Genomic DNA, 9,317 nt, shown 5'->3' on the forward strand with positions numbered 1-9,317 from the left:
TTGTATTTGAAAGGGAACATTTCTGTTTGACAGGAACCCACTGCTATTTTAGCAATCTCACCTTCCAATCGGGTTAGTTCATTACGCAGATGATGTATTTGTTTCTTGCGCACAGCTCTCTCAGAACCACGACATTTCTGTCATTTTCTATTTCCAATTTTTCTACCTTTCTGTTATACCTCCGCAATAAAGCTCGTTTCTCTTCTTCCTTAAGCAGACTCTGTTCTGCTCTTTCCTTTCTCTCCAAACTCTCTTGCAACTCGCAGTCAGGCTCCCCAAGGCCTACACCCCTGCTGCAGCCTGCAGCCTCTCCTACTTCCATCTCCAACTCACAGACACCAACCCCTGGGTCTAAGGCCATCCTGGCTCCCCTGCAGGAGCACACCTGCAGCCCATCCTGGAGGAGTTATAGGGAGAGATTATATGGGGTAATAGGAGGAGTTATAGGGAGCAGTTATATGGGGTAATAGGAGGAGTTATAAGGAGCGGTTATATGGGGCAATAGGAGGAAATATAGGGAGGGGTTATATGGGGCAATGGGAGGAATTATATGGGGTAATAGGAGGAGTTATAGGGAGAGGTTACAGTTAGGTCCGGAAATAATTGGACACTGATACAAGTTTTGTTATTTCGGCTGTGTACCAAAATTAATTCAAGTTGCCGTTAAATAATGAATATGGGCTTAAAATGCAGTCTATCCGCTTTAATTGGAGGGTATTCACATGCAAATTGGAGGAAGGGTTTAGGAATTACATCTCTTTAATATGTAGCACACTCTTTTTCAAGGGACCAAAAGTAATTGGACAATTGACTCAAAAGCTGTTTCATGGACAGGTGTGGGCTATTCCTTCGTTATTTCATCATCAATTAAGCAGGTAAAAGGTCTGGAGTTGATTCCAGGTGTGGCATTCGCATTTGGAAGCTGTTGCTGTGAACCCACAACATGCGGTCAAAGGAGCTCTCAATGCAAGTGAAACAGGGCATCCTTAGGCTGCAAAAAAAAAGAAAATCCACCAGAGAGATAGCAGGAACCTTAGGAGTGGCCAAATCAACAGTTTGGTATATTCTGAGAAAAAAGAATGCACTGTGGGCTCTGCAACACAAAAAGGCTGGAGGTCCACGGAAGACAACAGTGGTGGATGATCGTAGGATCCTTTCCATGGTAAAGAAAACCCCCTTCACAACATCCAGCCAAGTGAAGAACACTCACCAGGAGGTAGGCATATCATTATCCAAGTCTAACATAAAGAGAAGACTTCACGAGAGCAAATACAAAGGGTTCACCACAAGGTGCAAAACATTCATAAGCCTCAAGAATAGAAAGGCCAGATTAGACTTTGCCAAACAATATCTAAAAAAGCCAGCCCAGTTCTGGAACAGCATTCTTTGGACAGATGAAACTAAGATCAACCTGTACCAGAATGATGGGAAGAAAAAAGTATGGAGAAGACTTGGAACGGCTCATGATCCGAAGCATTCCACATCATCTGTAAAACACGGTGGAGGCAGTGTGATGGCATGGGCATGCATGGCTTACAATGGTACTGGGTCACTAGTGTTTATTGATGATGTGACAGAAGACAGAAGCAGCCGGATGAATTCTGAAGTGTATAGGGATATATTGTCTGCTCAGATTCAGCTAAATTCAGCGAAGTTGATTGGACGGCGCTTCACTTTACAGATGGACAATGACCCAAAACATACTGCGAAAGCAACCCAGGAGTTTTTGAAGGCAAAGAATTGGAATATTCTGCAATGGCCGAGTCGATTACCTGATCTCAACCTGATCGAGCATGCATTTCACTTGCTGAAGACAAAACTTAAGGCAGAAAGACCCACGAACAAACAATAACTGAAGACAGCTGCAGTAAAGGCCTGGCAAAGCATCACAAAGGAGGAAACCCAGCGTTTGGTGATGTCCATGCGTTCCAGACTTCAAGCAGTCATTGCCTGTAAAGAATTCCAGACAAAGTATTCAAAATGAACATTTTATTTATGATTGTGTTAATTTGTCCATTTACATTTGAGCCCCTGAAATATGGGACTGTGTATGAAAATGGTTGCAATTCCTAAACGTTTCATACGATATTTTTGTTCAACCCCTTGAATTAAAGCTGAAAGTCTGCACTTCTATTGCATCTCGGTTGTTTCATTTCAAATCTATTGTGGAGGCGTGCAGAGCCAAAATTATGAAAATTGTGTCAGTGTCCAATTATTTCCGGTCCGAACTGTATATGGGGTAATAGGAGGAGATATAGGGAGAGGTTATATGGGGTTATAGGAGGAGTTATAGGGAGCAGGTATATGGGGTAATAGGAGGAGTTATAGGGAGTGGTTATATGGGGTAATATGAGGAGTTATAGGGAGTGATTATATGGGGTAATTGGAGGAGTTATAGGGAGAGGTTATATGGGTAATAGGAGGAGTTATAGGGAGCGGGTATATGGGGTAATAGGAGGAGTTATAGAGGGAGGTTAGATGGGGTAATAGGAGGAGTTATAGGGAGGGGTTATATGGGTAATAGGAGGAGTTATAGGGAGGGGTTATATGGGTAATAGGAGGAGTTATAGGGAGGGGTTATATGGGTAATAGGAGGAGTTATAGGGAGCGGTTATATGGGGTAATAGGAGGAGTTATAGGGAGGGGTTATATGGGGTAATAGGAGGAGTTATAGGGAGCGGTTATATGGGGTAATAGGAGGAGTTATAGGGAGCGGTTATATTGTATTGTATTGTATGTCTTTATTTATATAGCGCCAAAAGTGTACTCAGCGCTTCACAAAGAATACAGTACAGGGAATTTTACAAATACAATAAGTGCAGCAAAATCAGATAATGGGAAAGGAAATCCCTGCCCTGAAGAGCTTACAATCTAAGATAAGGTTATATGGGGTAATATGAGGAGTTATATAACACACATATTGTACTGGGATATATAATTCTGCGTCTGTAAACTTGCTATATATTTCCTGCTGGCCGCGGTTTCCTGTAAATGCCGCGCTCTGATGGAAGTGACTGATTAGCGAGGTTCTTACATTTGTTGCAGGCAGAAGTAAAACATTTTTCTATATAGGCACCATAATAGATTTTCGCCATAAGAAGGGACTGGAAGCTGCACACTGCCCCCTCTGTACTGAGCAGATTATGTATGAAACGCACACAATATACAGTACATAGATTCATTCAGCTCAGATAGTGCTGATCAGGGCACAGAAACTCAAATTGTCTACAATGCAACAGTGCCCCAATTACTGTATACAAAGCAGGAGTCTCAACATCAATGTGTATGTGTAACACGCAGAGCAGTGTGTATGTGTAACACGCAGAGCAGTGTGTATGTGTAACACGCAGAGCAGTGTGTATGTGTAACACGCAGAGCAGTGTGTATCTGTAACACGCAGAGCAGTGTGTATCTGTAACACGCAGAGCAGTGTGTATGTGTAACACACAGAGCAGTGTGTATCTGTAACACGCAGAGCAGTGTGTATCTGTAACACGCAGAGCAGTGTGTATCTGTAACACGCAGAGCAGTGTGTATGTGTAACATACAGCAGTGTGTATCTGTAACACGCAGAGCGGTGTGTATCTGTAACACGCAGAGCAGTGTTTATCTGCAATACGCAGAGCAGTGTGCATCTGTAACACGCAGAGCAGTGTGCATCTGTAACACGCAGAGCAGTGTGCATCTGTAACACGCAGAGCAGTGTCTATCTGTAACATGCAGAGCAGTGTGTATGTGTAACACGCAGAGCAGTGTCTATCTGTAACATGCAGAGCAGTGTGTATGTGTAACACGCAGAGCAGTGTGTATGTGTAACATGCAGAGCAGTGTCTATCTGTAACATGCAGAGCAGTGTGTATGTGTAACACGCAGAGCAGTGTCTATCTGTAACACGCAGAGCAGTGTCTATCTGTAACATGCAGAGCAGTGTGTATGTGTAACACGCAGAGCAGTGTCTATCTGTAACATGCAGAGCAGTGTCTATCTGTAACATGCAGAGCAGTGTGTATGTGTAACACGCAGAGCAGTGTGTATGTGTAACACGCAGAGCAGTGTGCATCTGTAACACGCAGAGCAGTGTGCATCTGTAACACACAGAGCAGTGTGCATCTGTAACACGCAGAGCAGTGTGCATCTGTAACACGCAGAGCAGTGTGCATCTGTAACACGCAGGGCAGCGTGCATGTGTAACACGCAGAGCAGCGTGTATGTGTAACACGCAGAGCAGCGTGTATCTGTAACACGCAGAGCAGTGTGCATCTGTAACACGCAGAGCAATGTGTATCTGTAACACGCAGAGCAGGGTGCATCTGTAACACGCAGAGCAATGTGTATCTGTAACACGCAGAGCAGGGTGCATCTGTAACACGCAGAGCAGTGTGTATGTGTAACACGAAGAGCAGTGTGCATCTGTAACACGCAGAGCAGTGTGCATCTGTAACACGCAGAGCAAAGTGTATCTGTAACACGCAGAGCAGTGTGCATCTGTAACACGCAGAGCAGTGTGCATCTGTAACACGCAGAGCAGTGTGTATCTGTAACACGCAGAGCAGTGTGCATCTGTAACACGCAGAGCAGTGTGCATCTGTAACACGCAGAGCAGTGTGCATCTGTAACACGCAGAGCAGTGTGCATCTGTAACACACAGAGCAGTGTGCATCTGTAACACGCAGAGCAGTGTGTATCTGTAACACGCAGAGCAGTGTGTATCTGTAACACGCAGAGCAGTGTGTATGTGTAACATAGAGCAGTGCGTATCTGTAACACGCAGAGCAGTGTGTATGTGTAACATAGAGCAGTGTGTATATGTAACACGCAGAGCAGTGTGTATGTGTAACATGCAGAGCAGTGTGTATCTGTGACACTCAGAGCAGTATGTACTGTATGTGTAACACGCAGAGCAGTGTGTATGTGTAACACGCAGAGCAGTGTGTATGTGTAGCACGCAGAGCAGTGTGTATGTGTAACCCACAGAGCAGTGTGTATCTGTAATACGCAGAGCAGTGTGTACGTGTAACACGCAGAGCAGTGTGTACGTGTAACATGCAGAGCGGTGTGTATGTGTAACACACAGAGCAGTGTGTATGTGTAACACGCAGAGCAGTATGTACGTGTAACACGCAGAGCAGTGTGTATCTGTAACACGCAGAGCAGTGTGCATCTGTAACACGCAGAGCAGTGTGTATCTGTAACACGCAGAGCAGTGTGTATGTGTAACATAGAGCAGTGTGTATCTGTAACACGCAGAGCAGTGTGTATGTGTAACATGCAGAGCAGTGTGTATCTGTAACACGCAGAGCAGTGTGCATCTGTAACACGCAGAGCAGTGTGTATCTGTAACACGCAGAGCAGTGTGTATGTGTAACACGCTGAGCAGTGTGTATCTGTAACACGCAGAGCAGTGTGTATGTGTAACATGCAGAGCAGTGTGTATCTGTAACACGCAGAGCGGTGTGTATGTGTAACATAGAGCAGTGTGTATCTGTAACACGCAGAGCAGTGTGTATGTGTAACATGCAGAGCAGTGTGTATCTGTGACACTCAGAGCAGTATGGTAGTTATCCAAAGATAGTAGCGGAGCACAGCTGAAGGATGGGGTCAACACCAGCAATGAATAGGTTAAAAATCTTCTTTATTGAGACATGGTGCAGAGCAGTGTGTATCTGTGACACTCAGAGCAGTATGTACTGTATGTGTAATATGCAGAGCAGTGTGTATGTGTAACACGCAGAGCAGTATGTATGTGTAACACGCAGAGCAGTATGTACGTGTAACACGCAGAGCAGTATGTACGTGTAACACGCAGAGCAGTGTGTATCTGTAATACGCAGAGCAGTGTGTATCTGTAACACGCAGAGTGGTGTGAATGTGTAACACGCAGAGCAGTGTGTACGTGTAACACGCAGAGCAGTGTGTACGTGTAACATGCAGAGCGGTGTGTATGTGTAACACACAGAGCAGTGTGTATGTGTAACACGCAGAGCAGTATGTACGTGTAACACGCAGAGCAGTGTGTATCTGTAACACGCAGAGCAGTGTGCATCTGTAACACGCAGAGCAGTGTGTATCTGTAACACGCAGAGCAGTGTGTATGTGTAACATAGAGCAGTGTGTATCTGTAACACGCAGAGCAGTGTGTATGTGTAACATGCAGAGCAGTGTGTATCTGTAACACGCAAAGCAGTGTGCATCTGTAACACACAGAGCAGTGTGTATCTGTAACACGCAGAGCAGTGTGTATGTGTAACACGCTGAGCAGTGTGTATCTGTAACACGCAGAGCAGTGTGTATGTGTAACATGCAGAGCAGTGTGTATCTGTAACACGCAGAGCGGTGTGTATGTGTAACATAGAGCAGTGTGTATCTGTAACACGCAGAGCAGTGTGTATGTGTAACATGCAGAGCAGTGTGTATCTGTGACACTCAGAGCAGTATGGTAGTTATCCAAAGATAGTAGCGGAGCACAGCTGAAGGATGGGGTCAACACCAGCAATGAATAGGTTAAAAATCTTCTTTATTGAGACATGGTGCAGAGCAGTGTGTATCTGTGACACTCAGAGCAGTATGTACTGTATGTGTAATACGCAGAGCAGTGTGTATGTGTAACACGCAGAGCAGTATGTATGTGTAACACGCAGAGCAGTATGTACGTGTAACACACAGAGCAGTATGTACGTGTAACACGCAGAGCAGTGTGTATCTGTAACACGCAGAGCAGTGTGTATCTGTAACACGCAGAGTGGTGTGAATGTGTAACACGCAGAGCAGTGTGTATGTGTAACACGCAGAGCAGTGTGTATGGGTAACACGCAGCGCAGTGTGTAACACGCAGGGCAGTGTGCATGTGTAACACACAGAGCAGCGTGTATGTGTAACACGCAGAGCAGCGTGTATCTGTAACACGCAGAGCAGTGTGTATGTGTAACACGCAGAGCAGTGTGTATGTGTAACATGCAGAGCAGTGTGTATCTGTAACACGCAGAGCAGTGTGTATGTGTAACACGCAGAGCAGTGTTTATGTGTAACACGCAGAGCAGTGTGTATGTGTAACACGCAGAGCAGTGTGTATGTGTAACACGCAGAGCAGTATGTATGTGTAACACGCAGAGCAGTATGTACGTGTAACACACAGAGCAGTATGTACGTGTAACACGCAGAGCAGTGTGTATCTGTAACACGCAGAGCAGTGTGTATCTGTAACACGCAGAGTGGTGTGAATGTGTAACACGCAGAGCAGTGTGTATGTGTAACACGCAGAGCAGTGTGTATGGGTAACACGCAGCGCAGTGTGTAACACGCAGGGCAGTGTGCATGTGTAACACACAGAGCAGCGTGTATGTGTAACACGCAGAGCAGCGTGTATCTGTAACACGCAGAGCAGTGTGTATGTGTAACACGCAGAGCAGTGTGTATGTGTAACATGCAGAGCAGTGTGTATCTGTAACACGCAGAGCAGTGTGTATGTGTAACACGCAGAGCAGTGTTTATGTGTAACACGCAGAGCAGTGTGTATGTGTAACACGCAGAGCGGTGTGTATGTGTAACACGCAGAGCAGTGTGTATGTGTAACACGCAGAGCAGTGTGTATGTGTAACACGCAGAGCAGTGTGTATGTGTAACACGCAGAGCAGTGTGTATGTGTAACATGCAGGGCAGTGTGTATATGTAACACGCAGAGCAGTGTGTATCTATAACACGCAGAGCAGTGTGTATCTGTAATTATGAATAATGGAATTATTTAGTCATTTTCACTACAAATCTCAATGATCCATTGCATTGAGAAACAAGAGGTTATCCATATAACGCTGAGACGTGAATTATCCGCTGTATAATCATTCTAATTATCTTGACTTTGATAACTGTCCTCATTTTTCTCCCTCACCCCCAGAAACAGCTCCTTGTTTGCACTTAATGTATAATTCATTTTGAAACTAGCAGAAAATCCATTGGCTTTTTCTCTTTCTTTTACGTGGCAGTAAATACAGCAACAGATAAAGCTCCACATGTTCACAAATGTCACCCATTAATAGAACGCCTGTCATATCCCACACGGAGCGTATTAAACTGCACATAACGTACAGCGTGTTCAGTGTAACGGGCCGATTGTCACACGCCTGTAAGAACAGATTCTGCTTTTTAAATGGCGTCGTAAATAAATGATTCCGTGAAGTAAATCGGGCATCGTGTGGTCTCCACAAAATACAGGAGATATTTATCTGTGTCGGATAATGTTTTTCCGCGGCCCGTGTTGGGAGCCATTTTTTTTTCACCGGAGATTTCCGTCAGCTCCGCAGCCAAGAAAATCAGCAGAATCAGAATACGGCGTGTTGTTGCCTGGCAGGTCACTGGTTCATAATCCAGGAAGTATCTCGGGGTTCATAAACATAAATGCAGCGAGACTGCCCCGTCAAATGCTGACCCGAAGAGCTAACAGTCTACTATTGCAAGTCCTGGGTCTCAGACGGCAGACTCCCACTTCAGAGGCTAGGATGGAATACACATCCAGGCATCCAAGCAGCATTCTGCTGCCAAATCCCCAGTGACACAGTGCTCACGCTCTCTCTCTCTCTCAGGGGAAACAAAATGGCTGCCAAATCTCAGGCCAATAGGAAGCTGAAACAATATCTGTTGCGGCTTTCCTATTGGACGTCAATTTAAATCCCCTTTACAAACCAGGAAGTAGCACCGGTAACTTCACCAGCAAGTATCCGGGGAACCGGGGCGGGCGCCGGAGCTGGAAATAGGGCGGCTCATCTCTGGAGGAGGCCCCCAGTTTAAGCCCTATTAAATAAAACACATTCCACTACTTTCACTTACCAGAGCGTCTCGGTGGGAAACGTGGCCCCTGGGGGTTATTCCTAGGAAGGACGTTATCTCATTTTAACGTTTCCATATTGGTAACGCGTATTCCCAAAGCTGCTTAATGCTGTGCTGTTCAGCCATTTTCTTTCAAAATAAGCCAAGCCGGGCGGGGAGCCGTGCTGGCCCTTTGTTCCATGTAGTAACAGAGGAGGCCGAGGGAGTAAGTGGGGAGTATGAGGTGTTTTATTGGCCCAACAAGTGGTTGGTGTGTTACAGGCTTTCCCACCTCTCAGGGCCCTCCTCGGGTGTGGCAGAGCCAGGTGGGAATGAGCACTTTACCTCCGAACGGTCAGATCGCCGTTACTGTTAAGGTTACGCTAATAACGCAACGATATTTAGCGCCTGCTGGGAGCCGCCCTTACTCACTGCTGCACCCTGAGGATCCTCGCGGTATTACTCCAAGTAGCCTACGAGGGGGTGGAGGAAGGTCTTAAGTGCGACACGTTGAGTGGACG

This window comes from Ascaphus truei, chromosome 10, assembly GCF_040206685.1.
Source record: "Ascaphus truei isolate aAscTru1 chromosome 10, aAscTru1.hap1, whole genome shotgun sequence".
Lineage (NCBI taxonomy): Eukaryota > Metazoa > Chordata > Amphibia > Anura > Ascaphidae > Ascaphus > Ascaphus truei.